Source organism: Puma concolor, chromosome C2 (assembly GCF_028749965.1).
Source record: "Puma concolor isolate L17-30 chromosome C2, mPumCon1.1.hap2, whole genome shotgun sequence".
Lineage (NCBI taxonomy): Eukaryota > Metazoa > Chordata > Mammalia > Carnivora > Felidae > Puma > Puma concolor.
Window position 1 is genome coordinate 60,328,905 of NC_141675.1, and position 13,635 is coordinate 60,342,539.

At 34.0% G+C, this 13,635-nt stretch overlaps 1 pseudogene; it reads left to right on the forward strand.

Moving 5' to 3' along the window:
• The first annotated feature begins 8,929 nt into the window (after window positions 1-8,929).
• On the forward strand, window positions 8,930-13,146 carry LOC112849964 (dysbindin pseudogene; annotated as a pseudogene).
• Window positions 13,147-13,635: the final 489 nt, after the last annotated feature.

The window sequence follows — 13,635 nt, forward strand, 5'->3', positions numbered from 1 at the left end:
TATACAATCTATACAATGGAATACTACTCATCAGTAATAGGAACAAACTATTGCTATATACAACATGAAAAAATGTCAAAATCCTTTTCTAGAATAAAAGAGGACATAAAGAAAAGATTGCATATGTTATTATATTTTTATAAAATTTTGGAATATGTCATCAATTTAATGGTGGCACAAATCTGATCAGTTTTGGCTTGAGAATGAGATAGTGAAGGGTGTGTATTAATAGGGCCACAAGAATCTGTAGGATTTGATAGAAATATTTAGTACCTTGAATATGATGATGGCTTAAAATGTTATATCAAAAATGCAGAATTTAAATATATGGAGTTTATTGTACATAAACTAAACCTCATTAAAGCTTTAAAAGCATTAAAGAACTTAGGTAAACCTGAAATCTGACATCTGTGACCTACATTACAAGCCTGAAGTTTTCTATTTTCTTGAAACTTTTCACTTAGCAAAACAAGAGGTAACGGAGGACACCATGCATCTCATTGAGAATCTCACTGTTATTGCGATGAAATAACTAGGTCTTTGACCCAAAAGACTCAATTTAAGTGTTTAATTACAAGTGCTGTGTTTTCCCAACAAAAGGACTGCACAAATCCACTGGCAATTTATCTTGCTGCAGCACCACATATGCTACGAAAACGGCTCACAGTAAAGATCAGTAATGTTCTCTGCAATGTGGCTAAGAGCCTAGGCTGCTTATGCAAGGAATTATGTAACCTGAGAATAGATGAATATATACACTGAATAAGTGTCATCTTATTCAAGGAAAAGCAGAGTGAAAACAATGTCTGTAACCAAATGCAAATGGCATGCCTAGAATGAGAAATGAGAATTAGGTCTAACTGGTAAGAAGAAAAGGGTTACTTCAATGGAGTTAGCAGCAAAGAATAATCGCAAAATAAGTAAAGGGCATCTAAACCATGACTGCATGTGGACCTGGCTAAAACAAAAACAAAATAGAATCTGATTGATGAAAAAAATATGTGAGAAAATCCTAGGTTAGTTATAGAATGAACATTTTACTTTAGAATGATATTTTAACTAAACCTTGGTACACGTGTAGGATATACAGGATGTACCATTTCAGGAATTATACTCATCTTCAGGTGAGTATAGATCTGAAGGCAAACCACATTATAGTATGTTCTGGAAGTAGATGTAGCCAATCACTATACATCTGACCCTTGAACAATGCAAGCATTAGGAACAGTGACCCCTCTTACAGTGGAAAATCTGCATATAACTTTTGACTCCCCCCAAATTTACAAATAACCTACTGTTCACCAGAGTCTTATTGATAACTTAGTCAATTAACACACATGTTGTATGTTATATGTATTACATGCTGTATTCTTACAATAAACTAAGCTACAGAAAAGAAAATGTTATTAAGAAAATTACAAGAAAAAAATCATGAGGAGAAACTACACTTACAGTAGTGTATGTACATTTCTTGAAAAAAAAACCACATATAAATTGAACCAGAAAGTTTAAATACGTGTTAAGACTCAACAGTAGTTTGAGAAAGAAAATAACAGGTTAAAGATTGCAAAGATAAGAAGTATATCATAAAAAGTCTCTCAGTCCATTTTTTTGAAGTTTGAGATCTATTTTGTACATGACAGAGGTCATTAAATATTTTTAAACAGGAAAATAACTCAATTATGACTTTAGTACAAGTATATAGTTTGCAGTTGCGAAGGGACATTTGATGGGGCACTCCAGACTGTGTGATTTTATATTATAATGCTAGATATTACAACATTAGATAACAATATCCAAGATACTATGAGACCAAAAACTGCAGAGGTGGAGACAGTCATATTAAGTTCAATATACAGAATCTAATGACAGCTCTGAAAAAGGGATAAAATGTTTTAAGTAGTCTAAACTGCTTCCATAATTCTGGCTTTAGCCACTTGTTAGTTACTATAGGAAATAGTAAGAAAGAGCATGTTTCACATTTGGCTTGCTTGTTTTACATATCTATGGGAGCACTAGGAGAAAATGTATATTTAGTTATATATTTTTCTGGAACCCAGGGTAGTTACCTGGACTAGAGATACAGAATTAGAAGCCTTCTGAGTACGACTAACCAATCAGGAAATGGATGAAACAATCAAGGGAGGAGTGTCAGATTGCAGGGGAAGGAAAGAAAACAGACGTATGGATTGAGAAGAAATGTTCCTAAGTGAGCAAAATGGCTTTGTAGAAGCAAAATAGTAAAAAATTTCAAGAAAAAAAGGTTATGAATAGTTTCAAATGTTCAAAGAACAAATGAAAAAGACTGAACTAAATCGCTAGAATAGACAATTTTCAGTGGCGAAAGATGCCAGATTAAAGTGGGCTGGATACTAATTAGAAAGTATGTGACCAAGGGGCGCCTGGGTGGTGCAGTCGGTTAAGCGTCCGACTTCAGCTCAGGTCATGATCTCGCGGTCCGTGAGTTCGAGTCCCGCGTCAGGCTCTGGGCTGATGGCTCAGAGCCTGGAGCCTGTTTCCGATTCTGTGTCTCCCTCGCTCTCTGCCCCTCCCCCGTTCATGCTCTGTCTCTCTCTGTCTCAAAAATAAAATAAACGTTAAAAAAAAATTAAAAAAAAAAAAAAGTATGTGACCAAGATATTTAGTTTGCCTTAATCCTGTTTGATGCTGAGATACAAAGAAGAAAAGAGGGGAGGGGGAAATAAATCATAGTAAGAAACTGGTCCAGAGGACAGACCAGAAATTTTACTTATCTGGTAGCTTAATTTTAAGTTCATAAACATCCAATATTTATTCAGCACTAGGTATTTATCTTCACTAAATACACAAATCAAATGACCACATTTTTCATTCTATTTAGTAGGAACTGCTTGAATGGAATCGGAGTCAGTTTATCTGGTTTCAGGATCAGTTCTCCACTCAGGGAGGTAGTGAAGGATGACAAAACAACAATAAACACAAGAACTGAATTGGAAATAAGCAGGTAGGTTAAAAACAAGTCCCAGAAAATAGGTTTCATAAAAAGTGGGAAAGATAACCATATACAAAGCCCCTAATATTTGGTAAGAATTTATTATATGATTCACATGGATTTACTGTTTTTATATTTCAATACTTTTTTTACATTTTACATAGCTTTCCTTATATACTATTTCATTTGATCCTAATGACAACTAAGTAGTTAGAATATCACTTTGTTTTGCTTTATTTTGTTTTAGGTGAAGAAATTAAGGTTTCAGAGACTCCAGGGAGTTGATTAAGATTATTATTCTAGAGTTCAATGTTTGAAGATTATATAAGAACAATAAGGCTATAGACATTACTAATATAGACTCCCAATTAATTCAAGTTTAAGGAGAAGAGTAAGCAAAAGATAGATTAGTATTCAGCTTCTCGAATTTCCCAGTACATATTCCTATTAGCTTAATGATTCTTTAAAAATTGGGCATTTAAGGCAGGAAACACAAAAGATATGCAGGAAAGAAGACTATGAAGGAGTTACATATGGAGGTGGGCATGGATGATGAATCGTGTTCACCATGGATAAAGGTGCTTGCTGAGTCTTTGAAATAGGCTGTGCAGTTTATTAGAGGCATTTGCACATCATTCTTTGCCTTGCTCTTGTGTCTGTATTCCTGCTTGTGCCCTCCCAGTTATGATTTAACATTAAACATATTCTGATATATATTTAGTCTTAGAAAAAAAAGTGAATTTAAGTTTAGAATCATTCTTTCAGTATACCCCACTTTTCTTCAGATGTATTCTAGCCTTTTAATTTAGGATGATGTAGTTGAAAGAGGACTGGAATTATATTTAGATTTTCCCTTTCCAGATGCCACTTGTACCTCTTGTTGCATAAGCTTGCGCAAGACGCTTGAATTATTTTTATTTGTAATTTTGAGCTTGATTATTTTTATCCATAATTTAAGAATACAATAGCTATCCTGACTGCTTCACTGGTTTATGCTAAAATTCAGATGAGATAACAGATGTGTCATTAATAGAATATATATTAGGAGCAACATGGTATAATGGTTAAAGAGTGCAGACTGAAGAACCCACTCTGATTTTGCCACCTTCCAGCTATGTACCGTTAGCAGGTAACTTAGTCTCTTTGTGCCTTAGTTATCTGCAAAATAAGTCCGACAATACTAGTTTGATCTTATGGGTAAGAGGAAATACTCTACCTAACGCTCTTTGAACTGTGCCTAACATACAGTGAGAATTATCCAAATGTTTCATGACGATCATAATGATGTGCCAGACACTGATAGTGCTGAAGATCTCACAATCATTTATTTCAGTAAGTAACTTGGAGAGAGATAAAAGCTCAAAATTGCAATGCTGAAATTCTGTTAATGAAACCCATGGTATTTCTGAAATTTAATTTATAAAGTCTACAAATCAACTTAAGCTTCCTTTAGTGACTTGCAGGCTAAATCAAAATGGAAGCAGATAGAGCCACTTTTAGTTGCTTTCTTGTGACAGAATCCCCCCATATCCACACTCTAAATCCCTAGAAGGCAATGAGATGTACTGAGGAGGTCCAGGATCTGCCTTAAGCAATATTATATTGAGATATCATCTGTAAACAAACTCACTGAATAACCTGTTTCTTGGGTCTATACAGGCTGAAATTTAATGCTTTAGTGATTCTTTTACGTGTAATTCTACAACTGAAAGTGCAAACTTTGGGACTTTAAGGATATGACCAAATGTAGTAACAGTAGGTGTGAATTAATAATTCAACATTTGAAGTGCTGACCATTAGCATATGTATTTTCAAAAGATCATCCTACAAAAAATTTAAAAAGTTGTTCACTTTGCCTAATTGTTTCCTACTATTGAGAACTCTAATTTATTCATTATGAGTGGGTTGACTGGTATGCTAGGAGAGTCCCACATTTTTCCTCTTGTTCTGACACATTTATTTTCACTGTCCATTTCATTCTCAAAATTGTTTCAGTTCACATGTAAAATATGCAGCCACCTAATTTACAGTTTTAATGTAACTTTTAAAGAAATCCAAATCAAATCAAAGCAACTACCTATGTCTTGATATGGTGCATTTTTAGACCTAAAAATTGAATTCAACAAAACTGGATCAAATAGAGTGCAGTTTAATCACAAAATAAAAATGAATGGAATTTTGAGGATATGGAAGTTATACGATGAACTTGCAACAGTGCCTAGATATAGTAAGCATTATTTAAATGTTTAATGAGGAAGGGGAGGAGGGGGAATAGAAAGAAACTAGGATACAATGGTTAAGAATTCACAATTTCAATAGGTAAAATGTAGGTGTAAACTGAAGATACATGAATAAGGAGAATACTAATAGTTCTAATTACATATTTCACATAGCAATCATGATTCATCAAGACCCTACGTCTCATAGTAGTACATTTTTCTTGAAGTCAGACACTTTCATTTGAATCCTGGATCATACTTCAGAACTTAAGTTTTTATTTCTTACTTCCCTATCTTGGGAAAATTAACTAACCTTTTGAGACCTCAATTTGATTATCTTTAAACATGGACAATAACAAAACTCTTAGGAGTGTTATGAAGATGAAATGGCATAAAAGAGACAGATATACTACAAGTATTCAGAATTATTAGCTATTGTGATTACCAATTCTATGAAGATATCATTACTTTGAAATTTTCTACTTTCATTGCAAACATTATTTATAATATAGGATAGCAAAAGGAAGTACCATCTAAAATTGCGTTCAATCAAAATTAGCATATATTTCTTTTTAAAAAAAATTTTTTTAACGTTTATTTATTTTTGAGACAGAGACAGAGCATGAACACGGGAGGGGCAGAGAGAGAGGGAGACACAGAATCCAAAACAGGCTCCAGGCTCTGAGCGGTCAGCACAGAGTCCTACGCAGGGCTCGAACCTACGGACCGTGAGATCATGACCTGAGCCGAAGTCGGACGCTTAACCGACCAAGCCACCCAGGCGCCCCTTTTTAAAAATTTTTTAATGTTTATTTACTTTTGAGACAGAGAGAGACAGAGCTTGAGGGAGGGATGGACACAGAGAGAGAGAGGAGACACAATCCTAACAGGCTCCAGGCCCCCCAAGGTGTCAGCACAGAGCCCAACGATGGGCTCGAACTCGTGAACCGTGAGATGATGACCTGAGCTGAAGTCGGCCGCTTAACTGACTGAGCCACCCAGGTGCCCCAGCATATATTTCTTTTTTAAATAATTATTCTTGAAGAAGTTAGTAACAGGTTTCATAATTCCAAAATTAAAATTTTGGGATTATCTGTACCCACAAATTCCAAGAGGCAAGTAAATTCTCAAGGACCATTATTTTTTTTTTAATTTTTCTAGATTTATTTTTGAGAGAGACAGAGAGAGCGAGCATGAGTGGGGGAGGGGCAGAGAGAGACAGGGAGACAGAATCCAAAGCAGGATGCAGGCCCTAAGCTGTCAGCACAGAGCCCAATGTGGGGCTCGGACCCACCAGCCAGGAGATCCTGACTTGAGCTGAAGTCGGACGCTTAACTGAGAGAGTCACCCAGGCGCCCCTCAAGGACCGTTACTGAATGTTTATAATATATTTTAAAAAAAGAAAGGAATAGAAGTAAAACAACATTTAGCAAACAGTATTCCAAAAAAAGAGAAATCATGTGTGGATTATGATATTATAAAAAAGCAAAATGAAAAAAGTTAACTGCATTTCTGCTTGGATATGTGAGACTCCTGAGTTATTAAAAATTATACAAACTAGGGGCACCTGGGTGGCTCAGTCAGTTGAGTGTCCAACTTCAGCTCAGGTCATGATCTCACAAGTTCATGAGTTACAGCCCCCCATTCTTCTCTCTCTCTCTCTGCTCCTCCCCCTTGCCCGCTTGCTCTCTCCCCCCCCCCTCAAAAATAAACATTAAAAAAACTTTACAGAGTACTCCATTTTTGTCAAAAAACCATCACAACACTCTCAAAGCTATGTAGTATTCCAGTGACATATATTCTCACAGTTCACAAATTTATTTCTGTAAACATTTCCTTGCACCCTCTCAAGAACCCTGTGATTTAGGCAACATTAAGTCTCTCAATCTCTGGAGCAACATTCTATCTATAGTCCTACATCTTCTCTAGATAGATAATCTGATAATAGTATCACTCCAACATCAGAAAAATAAACACATGGGGCTACTTTGTGTTAAACCTAAAGAATGACTTAATTGTAATACTGTGGGTCAAAGACTGACTTATTCCTTTGTCCATAGAAAGCAGTGTTGGCTCTGCCACATATTTATAGACTAGAACTTAGTTTCAGCGTCTGCAAAATGTGAATACAAATAATTACTTCAAGATTGTTGTAAAAATTCAATCACATGCTTAAAAGTTTGCACATCATAATCTGCAGATAATGAATGCTTCTCCCGCTACTGTGTTGTTTGTCTTCCAAAAAACACTACGATTTCAGTTGTACATTAAGAATGGCTTCATTATCAGGAAGTTGAAATTTATATTCTACCAAAGGCTATCAGAAGAGGTTATTGCGTTTTTATGGCAGATAAAATTCAAATGATAACTACCTTCAGTATTACTAACACTAGCAGTAGTTGGTAGTATAGTATTGTCAGCAAAGATGATAACAATTATAATAGTCATGACTAAATTTTATATAGTGCTTTTTCGTGTCTGATACTAATCATTTTTATTTTCATAATAACCTTATTTTAAAGATGAAGAAGCTAATGAATACGACTTTCTCCAAATCACATTTCTGATTACTAGTGGAACCAGAATTTGAATCCAGAAATTTTCACCTCTAGGGCTCATGCTTTTTATAATTATTTTATAGATTATAATTTATAGAAGCTCTGTAATACAGTTATTATGGTATTGTGGGAAAAAATGCCTATTGTATTCTTGCTTGACTAAACAGATGAAATCACTTGACTGTTTAAACATTTTTTCAGACAGGCACAATGTGGAGTAAACACATATGTTAAATAACATATATCATCATCCCTTTTTCGTTGTTAATTTGTTTCCCATGTCCACTGTAGTAAAATGTAAGGATTTCTTGACAAAATGTTAAAATTGACAAATAATTTGTAATGGATCATAATGTGCTTCCTGAGTGCCTTAATTGTGTAATGAACATTTGCTGCTTTTGATATTCTACTTTACCATTTGATAAACAAGTCACTAGATATAAATCATTAATAACTGAGGAATCTGCTTTTCCAGATTCTATAACATAAATTTCCTATGTATTTTAGGACAAGGAGAGTTAATTTTTCTTTCTTTCCTTTTTTGTTTAAAAAGTTTGTTATTTAAAGTCCAGTTAGTTAGTATACAATGTAATATTAGTTTCAGGTGTATAATATAGTGATTCGACACTTCCATACAACACCCAGTGCTCATCGCGACAGGTGCGTTCCCTAATCCCATCACCTGTTTCACCCATACCACCCACCTCCCTGTGGTAACCATTAGTGTGCTCTCTGTGGTTAAGAGTTTCTCGATTTATCTTATACACTGGAATATTACTCAGCCATTAAAAGGAATGAAATATTGCCATTTGCAACAATGTGGAAGGAACTGGAGGGTATTATGCTAAGTGAAATGAGTTAATTTTTCTTAAAGATATTAATAAGTTAGGCAGCTATAAAGAAATATTCAACTGATCTTAAGGCTTATCTCTCCCTAGTCATTCTTTTTTTTTTTTTTAATGTTTATTTATTTATTTTTGAGAGAGAAAGAGCACAAGTGGGGAAGGAGCAGAGAGAGAAGGAGACACAGAAGCCAAAGCAGGCTCCAGCTCCAAGCTCTGAGCTGTCAGCACAGAGCCCAACTGAACTTGAACTCATGAACTGTGAGATTATGATCTGAGGTCAGATGCTTAACTGACTGAGCCACCTGGGTACCCCTATCCCTAGTCATTCTTGCAATGATGGTTCTAGCTTGCAGCAGAAGGTAATAAGATCTTTTGAATTATTAAAACATACATTCATTTACTCTTACCATTGATGAAAACTTCAAAGGTATGTCTTACTACAACAATAATTGTGAGGAAAAATAAGTATTTTTTGATATGCGCTTTGTATTTTTATACGGTAATAAATGTAGCATTAACATCAACAATATAGCATTATAAATATTGGAATTGTTGTTTATTTGGATCTTGGCAATATTCCATATTTTTATAGAAATACACGTTTTTTGAGAAAAATAACATGAAGCAAAACAACATTAAAAAGTATTCTAACTATGTGGCTATTATCCCAAAACACGACATAAAATAATCAATTTTAGTGATTTTTTTTCTTTTCCCTAATTGTTCAATATTTTCTAAAATATTTATATTAATTTTATATGTTGAATATCAACATTTATGTCTCCTTAGAAGTATATTTTAAGTTATAAAATTAGAATTTATGAATTTTAAGTTAATTTTCATTTTACTTAATTTTGTAATACCTTTCCATAAAGGTAATTATTCCTAAAAATGAAATTGATATTTCTATTTTTCCCCAAATATGAGTGCCATAATTGCCCTCTATATATTTTAACTAATTTTCACACCCCACTGCAGTTTTTAAGGTGTCTCTTTACCCTTGCTAACAGTGTGCTTTATCAATATAATAACTTCAGTTTTGAAAAAAAATACGATGTATACACCCCACTTCATAATCCTTTCTGAATCATCATACAAAGTATAAATTATAGCATAATGGTGATTACATTTTAGGGGAAAAACATTTTAATGTATATTTATAAAGTATACTGCCTCCATTAATAACAAATATTGTAATTAATTTTAATACTAAGGGTATTATAAACAAAACATGTAAGTATATGTGTGCATATGCATTTGCACATATGTATAGAATATACAAACTATAATGTTTATTGCTGCTTGCATTTGAGGTGAACTCTTCTTGAATTTCATTAAAGTTATATACAAATTTTTGTATGGATTTCTTTTTACTGGTATTTAACTTTGGTAAACTATTGGAAAACTCAAATAACTTGTTCAAGCGGAAATCTTGCTTTTTGTTGTGAAAATGGCCTTTATCAAATATCATTATTTTATCAACAAGACAATTCTGTTACATCAAATAGGAGTTCCTCCTCTTCATGTGGTATTGCTGAAGATCAGAAAGATAGGGGTCTCATCTTAGTTCACACCTAACATGCACTGGAACTTTCACTGGATTATAAAACCCAAAATTTCATTTGCCCTGTTCCACCACAGTGAGAGTAGAGCCATTGTTTTCTTCACCATTGTATTGTAGGCCACTAGAAAAGTAAACTCTGAAGCTTTTATATATGTAGATATACAGATATATAATACATCTATATCTATAGTATATGATCTATAGAGAGTATATACTATATACCTAAGTAGATCTGTACCCCATCACTTTTTTCATTTATTAACTAGAACATTTCTATAAAACTTCATCTAATTTGCTATATACCTTAGATCTTTATACATACACACATACACATTTCTTTTCACTTTTGCCTTTTTAAATATTGTTCTTTCCTTTTTTTTCACTTTTATTGTCTAAATCCCCTTTATGCTTTTAACTGTATCTATTCTTTGTTGGAGACCTTGCAATTTAGTCTTCATCTCAGAGACTATTGTCTTTTATTTAATTTCTTCAGTCAGCTCTTATTTTATATGCTTTCATGTGTCCATTTGTAGCCAGACTCTTTGTATTTCTGAGTTTTAGTGCTATTTTGATTCCGAAAATGCTTGTTGAATTACATTTAATTCATATCAGAATGGTGTTACAGTTTTTGTTTTTTAATTTAGAGAACTTTTTGGTTAAGAAATAGAATGCTCATGTTTTCTTTTATTCTTACAGTAACTTTAATGGGTTCAGGGTTCACATTTTGCTGTTTTGATTAGTGTGTTGAATTTTCTGGGACTAACAGCACAAAGAGCCTATAAAGGTGAGGTTTGGTGACTTCCTTCACTTCTTAGCTCAATACCAAGCTATCCTGTTGCTACAGCGATGTCTCTAACAAATGGAAATTAATGGAATCTCTTCTGGTCCAACATTTTATATTTTTTGCTATTTTCTAATTCCAACAAGGTTTTAATTTTCAGGCACTTCTTTATATCTCTTCACCATCAGGCCTCCAAGGAGTCCCTTTATAAAGATTTTCCATTGTCCGCAGACTTGATGCCTGCATGACACCACCATCTTCGGTAGCACACATTTTGAAGTGCAATTAATGTTCTCTGTTAATGTTTTCTGTGCTTTCTTACCTGGTTCTACTTTTTCTTTCATTCTTTTTTTTTTAATTTAATGTTAATTTATTTTTGAGAGAGAGAGACAGGGCATTATCAGCGGAGGCGCAGAGAGAGAGGGAGACAGAGAATCCCAAGTGGACACCAGGCTCTGTGCTGTCAGTACAGACAGAGCCCGATGGGGGACTTGAACCCACTAACCATGAGATCATGACCCGAAATGAAGTCGGACGCTTAACCAACTAAGCCACCCAGGCCCCCTGTCCTGGTTCTACTTTTCTACTACAGAAAATGAATATTATTAGGTGTTATCTGTAGTCATTCCCAATAGGACCCAACAGCAGTCCCTTATGTTCATCACAAGGGATGTGATGACTCATCAGTGACTCTGATGAGTCACTGCCTGTGACTCTCCATTCAGGTACTGACTCCATTTAAGTACAGGCATTAAACACAATCTGTGGTCTTAGGTAGTTATTTTCCATTAGGTAAATTAAAATGTATGGCATTCTTTTTGTCCTAGTTATGCTGTTGGTATTAACTATGGATGATTTTATTATCTAACTTTACTGATCTGTAATTTTTTCCCTTGAAGGATGTGCAGAAATTCAATTTAAAAGTTCTCATTATCCTTGACGTACTTTGAAATTCTACATTAATATTTTGAATGGAACAAAGATACCGTAGTTTAGAAAGAATTCTAAATCACAAACTCCTCCAGAGAAGGAAGACAATTATAATTTACAAAGCAAAGCTTTATTGCTAGAATAACTTTCACTCATTCAAAGGTATTTGAATAGGAAGGGTATGAAAATATCTAAGTGATATAGGCAATACTGCACTGAAGTGTAAGCATGGTGAAACTAAAGAAGACAAAGAACTGGGAATGTTTCATTTTCTCAAAAGGCAGAACTCATATGAATTAAAATGTCTCATTGCTTTAAAAAAACAATCTAAAATGTACTACTGAAAAGAGATACTATTCAAGGATTAAAGAAATCAGATAAAAATATTTAGAGTTAGGTTATAAGAGTCTTTATATAATTCCCCTAGCTAATAAAATTCAGAAAGCTTTTCAGCAACTGGAAAAATTGACCCCAAAGTATTCCATATTTGCCAAAGGACTCTGTTAGACTAGAACCACTTAGCAGATATGAAGATACATGAGCTACATGTCACAGAAGAGCCAAGCAATGTGCACGTGCTGGAGGGTTGGTGGATAATGAGGTGGCTACGCTTTAACACACTGGGAGAAAAAGAAGATAAGCCCTAATCGAATTACAGGAGTAACTTCAACAGCTTCCAGCGTTCATAACAGACTTAGAACCCATGATAGCAAATCAGACTTTTATTTAGAGGCTAGTTTTGAGAAGATAGAGAACTGCCTGCCGAATCTGGAGGATTTATGTGGGCAGTGTGAATTACAACGATACATAAGTATAAGAAAAATAAAAGGAAGGAACTTTAAAGCTTCAGAGCTGAACTAGATTCAGAGCATACCAAGAAGGTCCTGGAATGCAGCAAACCTAGCAAAAGTTGTTTAAGAAGCTTTTTGAGGGAGACTTTCAACAGATCATGGAATAGTATCTTTCCACAGGTCACCTTCAGAAAGCTGAGAGGTGAGGCTAGTTGGGGAGAGAGTCCACTGGCATCCAAAACTCTTCCAGGGTGTGCAGAGATAGTGTTTTGTGCTATCCCATGCCCAGATTGGGGCATGGGATAAAGTCCTCGGAAGTCCCTTTCTATTATTAGAGGATGCATCGTGCCATATTTGTCTTGTCATTGCTTTTCCTCTTCCTACAGTTATAGGCTTTAGTTGAAAATAATTAGAATACATGGAAAATGTTGAAGCAAAAAAATAAAAAAGACAAAAGAGGCATTACTCATAATTCTACAGCACAGTATAATCCCTACTACTATTTTGGTGTGGTTCTTTCCAGTCTGTGTGTGAGACAGCATTTATCAGTGTAATTGGAATCAAACAATACATAGATCTGGACTTGTATCTAACTTTTCTTAATATTGTTTGGCAATCTTGCCTTCTAAGTAATACTATCATATCATTTTAATTTTTCTATAAACTTTTTATTTTTTCATTTTGTATTTTTTTCTGTAATTTTGGATGGATTTCATCTGCTAATAAGTATGTTAGAATAACTGCATGTGTTCAACATTTATATTTAGAATATTCTTTATTTGGTATTTATGTTCCTAATTTTTGAAATATTTAAATATTTAGCTTTATTTAAATTAGTTTATAATTAATTTATTTTATGAATTCTGAATATTTGCAGTGTAACAGTTATTAATTTTGTATTCCAAAAAATATATAAAAACTTGTGTTATTATTTTCTTCCAACATTCAAATCAGTAAATCAGAGATATAAGTTTTA